A 6,554-nucleotide genomic window follows, 5' to 3' on the forward strand; every position below is an offset into this window, starting at 1 on the left:
CCTTCTGCTGCATAGATTTCAGCTTTTTTACATTCACATGGTCAATCCGCTTATGCCATATCTCAACATCCCGTATAGCACCATCATCATGTGCAAACATGGTTGCTTTCAATTCTAGAATTGACACATCAAGAGTAAACATTCTGCCATCTCTTCGGCCTCTAGCAATCAATTTGCAGCCATTACCATATTCTTCAACAAAGCATCCATCCCTATTAAATCTCACCTGCAGATTATGTTTCGCCATATGTCTAACAAAAGCTTCTTGGTTATTGTAGGTACATGTAGTACATCTTGCAAGCTCTTTTTCTTGCCATCAGGCATCAACAAAGATATATCTCCTTTATGTTGAATAGTATGTTGGGTGTCATCCCCAATACAAACATATCCATGCGAACCTGCAACCATCTCATCAAACAATTCTCCATGGGGTATTATATGATTGGAAGCTCCTGAATCAATGTACCATCTATCATCTCTGGTTTACCTAGATGCATTCTTAGACACATGCTGCATGGCAAAAAATTTGTCAACTTGCTCATTATGAGCACTGGTAGAAGATGCATAGTGCCCATATTGTTTTCTTTTTGCCTTCATATCTCCTTGCTTCTTGTAACAATCCTTTGCAATGTGTCCATATCTGTTGCAGTAATGACAATCCTTATCTCTGTTTGACTGATCATTTGACTGCCATGAACCAGATCCGCCACCTCTACCATGGAGTGATCTCCCCCTGCCTCTAAAACCGCCAGATCCACACAGGCCCTATGTATTTGTGCCATGCTAGGCATTTTGCTGATGCTGTCCATAAGCATTTAGAGTGTCTTCTCGACCTCGAAAAGAGCCATGGCCTTTGCCGCCTCTAGCTTGCTGGCTAGAGTAAAGAATAGTGTCTTTGTTTTGAGACGTACTAGAACATGTATTCAACCCAAGCTTAACTTCCTCATGTAACAAAGCAATCAACTCATCCCAATCAGAGGATTCAGCTCTCACAGAAATAGACGTATCAAATGCTTTACACTCTTTGCCAAGTCTATTCAATGTCACTGCAATCATATCATCCTCAAACACTGAAGATCCAATGGTGGCAAGCTGATCCACTATGTTCTTGATCTCTATAGTGTAGGTTGAACTATTGCGTTAGTTGAATCTTTCTTGCATGTGTTACATTTCCATAATTCTTCATGTGTATGTCCCATGCATCCTTTGGGAAACTACATCTAGTAATCTGTATAGCCATAGCATCTGATATACATAAGGAAAACCAACGTAACACCTTGCATGCTCTCTCAGTCCATAGCTTATGAGCCCTTTTCTGATCATTTGTCGAATTCCTTTCATGTATTTCAAGTTTCGCCTCATCACCTGTACATAAGTCCCAAGAACCTTTGCCAACCAAAACATTCTTCATATGGAACTTCCATAAAGAAAAAATTTTGTTGTCCATCTTTTCTTCCACAATTTGAGTGATATTGTCAATGCTTTGAGCATTTGCCATAGTTGCAACGTAGATATTCAGTGATGTGTACAACCTGTGAGTATCTGACTTCTTTTCCTACAGTTCAAGATCAGTTTCTTGCTATTCATGATAGTTTCCTGCAATTCAGGACAATTTTCCTGACAACCTGCTTGCTGTAATCTGTATTCCAACAATGAAAAAACATAGTCAACTAAGCATAAACCAAGCTCAAATCAGTTCAAAACATTTTGGTAGTGGCAAAACATCATAGCAACAAACTATATCCATATAAGTATCAATGTTTGTACTGTATGCAAGTAGCAGTACCAAATACAGGCAGCCCACTTCTATAACCAGCAATATTTTCTCTATTAAAAAAAGATTATTCAGACCTCAAAACATCCCCAAGACATCTCATTCAGTTGCCACTTAATGCAATAGTTGATACATGTCCAACCAGTCAAAATATATTGCATGTATGTCAAGTGAAAATGATAGGTATCCTTCTTGTAGACAATAACTAGTAAATACCCTGGTATAACCAGCAACTCAATCCAAAATTTGGACTTTCAGCACTCACAATATCCCAAAAAGCATCTACCACTCAAATGGTATGATTCAAGCATTCAAATGACATCACATATACTTCAACCATGTATGTATATTGTTTCCAAATTTAGAACAACAACTAGTTCACTGTTTCCAGCCTGCAAATAAGCTCCAAAACTAAGCATTTAACACTCCAATATCATGCTCAAATGCATGATAATAAGGGCATATACATTGTTAGGATGAAAGCTACCAATGCCCTGGAATCACCTACTATTTACTGCAGTAAATAGCCTGTCTGCACAGGTCTGTGCTGAATATCTCAAAATCTGTGAGGAATTTGCAAAAAACTTAACCTTGCAAAGTTGTACACCATGTGGAAACGGTCAAGAATCTCATGTCATTTCTCCAAAAACCATTTCTGTAGTAAGATATAGCTTCTTCAAAAAAATGAGCTACAGACAGAGTCTCCTTTGATGACATTTTCCTAAGATTTGATGTCTTGATGTCATCTGATGTCTTGATGTCAAATGGCCACTGCCAAGCCTTCAAGATTTAGGTGTTCAAGCTCTGATACCATCTTGGAAGAGAGGGAGAGAGACAAAGTGGAGCAGAAGATGAGCCTCAACTCATTGTTTTTGTTCTTCCATTATTCTTCCATCATACTAATTGAAAGAGACTTACATACATAAGTATGAATAACCAAGACTAACTGTGGTTAATTCACTAACTACACCAAATTATTGAATGTCACACATGTGTACAATTGTATCTAGCTAATGATGGTTACACACATAAAGATAGACTGACTGAAGAGTAATGGGAGCTTGATATTCTAACACCAGCGATGGACATCGGCTCTTCACACAAGGTGCCATCTGACAATGCAGTAGGTGTGGGATACTGCTAGCTTTGTGCTATTTCTAATTCTGTGCATGCCAAGTAAGAGGCACCTCCACGAATTTTTAGGGTTAGGGGACCCCCATATATTAACACTTCACATGTTGCTTGTTTTTTACATAGGTGTGCATTGGATGCCACATGGGTAGACCCTCAAGTGCACTTGAATGTAGTATGGAATGCTACCAAGAAAGTGAGGCTTCTCCCTAGGCTTGAGAACTCGCTTATCACTTAGTTTTGAGCCTCGTGTACACTAAATGCAGTATGGGTTACCACCAAGTGATGGGGGCATCTCCCTAGACTCAACGGCCCCCACATTGCTTGGTGTTGATCATCATGTACTCTTGAATGAAGTGCGGATCACCACAAGTCAAGGAATGCTTCTATCTAGACTAAAGAGATCCTCCACTACTTCGTTTTGATGTCATGTCCACTTGAATGTAGTATGGATTACCACCAAGCAGGGGAGGCTTCTATCTAGCTCCCATATTTCTTGCTTTTGATTTAGTGTTCACTTGAACAGACCATGGGACACCACCAAGTGAGGGAGGTTACCTAGGCTAAAGAGCTCCTACATCACTTGGTTTTGATGTTATGTCCACCTAAATGCAATATGGGTCACCGCCATGCAATCAAGGCTTATCCATAGGGTCAAGGGTCCCCATATCGCTTGGTGTTAATCCTCATGGGTCACCACCAAGTAGCAAGGGGGGCTTGTATGTAGGCCACAGAGCTCCCACATTGCTTGATTTTGATACATTATTCACTTGAACGCAACATGGGACACCACTAAGCAAGGGAGGCTTCTACCTAGGCTTAAGAGGACCCACATCACTTGTAATTGACCATCATATGCATTGACAATAGTATAGGACACCACCAAGCAAGGGGGGACCCTCACCTAGTCAGTGGGCAAAGGGCATCGCTTGGTATTGAGTCTCCCTGGCACCAAATGCAATATGGATCACCACTAGGAAAATGAGGCTTCTTCTTAGGTCTAAGAGCACCCACATTTCTTGGTGATGACCCTGGCATGCACTGAAAACCATAGGGATCTCCATTGAGCAAGGGAGGCCTCTCTCCAGGTGACTGGCAAAATGGGTCACTTGGTTTTGACCCTCATGTGCACTTGAATGCACTATGGGTCACCACCAAGTGAAGGATGCTAGATTTAAAGTGGTTTGTTTGGCTTGGAGAATTATTTTCTACTTTTGGATTTTTTGTTGGATATAGAAAATAGCAAGATGAAGCTCGTATTTGAGGATGATGTGGAGGAGACCCCAATGAAAAGCTATATATGTTCCTCTACAATGTTGGCACTCACTCCCATGCTCTGGAGTTGTCACGCATGTTCAAGTCTTCACTTTCTAGTGAGAAAGTATTGACTTACAACTAGGATGTTGAGCCTAGGTCATGAGCATACCACATAAAATCATCTCACACACACTCTCTCTCACACACAAGACTTGGAGCAAGAAAGTAGAGAAAGGTTTCCACATACAACGATAGCCATTTCTATTCAAACTCATCACTTTTATACATGAAGTCTAGGGTTAGGGTTTCCCTTTTCCCTTGGGCATCCTACCCAACCTTTGGCCAATAGATCGGTCTTCTTGCTCTTGCACACTCTTAATCCATTTTCCTATGCTATTGTTGACAAATTGCATGTGAGAGGAGCTTGGCTCTCGATAAAATTAATACAAAACTTTTACCAATTGATACAATTTTCAGAAAATTGTGGCTACCTTTTTTTCAATGTCTTTATGTTCCAAAAATCCATAACCGTCCCCCCCCCCCCTAATGGAGTGCCAGTCCCATGGTATTTGCTCTCAAAATGTGGGATGTGTTGGCGAGAAATGTTCGACCAGTCAACGGAGAGATCTTGGGAGGATTGTGCTATTATAGTGAGAAGTTTATTGGTTAGATGAGGGCCATTGATATTGTTGGTTCTTCATGCACTACTTGTTCATGTCTTTGTGCTCTCCTTGAAGGTGTGACTACTTGTCCAGTGATGTGAATTTCCTTGTAGAGGAATTGGGAGATGGGTCAAGCTCCAAGTAAACTTGGAACATTGTCCCACACTTGAAGACCCAATTGGTGGAAGGTTATGGTGTTGTGCTAACTTCTGGGATAAAGGTTTGACAAGCAAGCTTGGGATGTCCCACCCTTCATGTTCCCTAAAATGGTGATGTTGGGGGATGGTGGGCTAGGCTAATCCCTAGGTGTCATGGATGTGTCTCTCTCTTTCAATTTTTTCTTTTTTCTTTTTTTTTCTTAAAAAAAAAGGCAAATAATACATTACTCACATATTGACCCGAGCACATGTTGTAGACACACTAAGCTAAGCATGTATTATTTTAATTAACTACACAACTCAAGACTTGATTGGGGTAGAAGGGATGTGTGCAAATCATGAACCTACTGTCTACCATATCTCTTAATAGATCACTGCAATAGGTTGGTAGCAGTAGTGCACTGAGATGGAGGCATAGATCATGGTTACTCAATAAATACTTGCTTTCACATCAAAGAAGAGTGGTGGGAGCTGCTCCTCATATGGTGTGATAGGGTGCCAAAGTAGCATGATACGCAATCAAAATGTGTATAAGTTGTATCAAAGATGGGATCTAGACAATCAGTGAACTTTTTTGAGAAGTGCATGAAGGATGCGATATTAAGAGAGAAATGCTAGAATAGGTAAATCTTGGCTTTCTCCACAAACTTCACACTAAGAACCTTTGGGAAGTTTTACCTCCCATGCTTTTTCTAGTCAAAACATGTGATGTGCCAATGGGAATAGAGAAAAAAAAGTGGGTTCACTCACTCAAGCTCACTAGAGTAGTTGAAGGCATTCCAAGTTGCTTTATCCTACTCCAAGGTTGTGTACTTCTACTCCAAGTTCCCTAGCCAAGCTTGTCTTCATTTCAGAAGGATGTATATGCTTATGCCTCCTTAGATTTGATATGATGCTCTGAAGGTATTAATGTCAACTAGTCGAGCCCATTTCTCAACTATATTTTTTGCTACTCTCATCACCACATGAGTAGCTTGTGGCAGTAGAGCATCCTTGTACTTGGTGATGATGTCATCTATCTTGAAATCAAACACTAGTGCTATTTGAGACTCTTCCTGAATTCCACACCTTTGGAACTTTTCCTCAATTCATTCCCCTAGGGTGCATTCTTCTTCACTAACTGTAAGGACAGGATGAAGGGGATGGTTGACTACCTTTTGTGGTTGCGCCTTGAGTTTGTTCACCATGGCATTGTAAGCTTCCCTTTGTTCTACTAATTCACATAGAGTTAGTCATATGGAGAAATCATCAAACGATGGTAGGTTGGCAAAGTCAGTGGTGGGTGGCAACATGAGTGCTAGTGGCTCTAAGATTATTGGGGACTTAGGGGGGGAGACTCTTCATCCATCAGTCCCATCATTTCTATCTCTTGCTCTTGGTATCATTTTTGTGATAGATTCCTTATGGCTTCTTGTCTCATGGGCTCCGTGGTAATCAAGCAGAGTTCCTTGATTTGTTCAATTCCTACCAAGAGACATTCAACTATGCTTAGTTGGGTTTTAATCTCATTGGGTTTTAAGCTCATTGGGATTTTTGGACACTACAAGGATATGGAGGTATAGCAACGACGCT

Source organism: Lygodium microphyllum, chromosome 16 (assembly GCF_053477565.2).
Source record: "Lygodium microphyllum isolate KBCC chromosome 16, Lygodium_microphyllum_v1.1.10, whole genome shotgun sequence".
NCBI classification, from domain to species: Eukaryota; Viridiplantae; Streptophyta; class Polypodiopsida; order Schizaeales; family Lygodiaceae; genus Lygodium; species Lygodium microphyllum.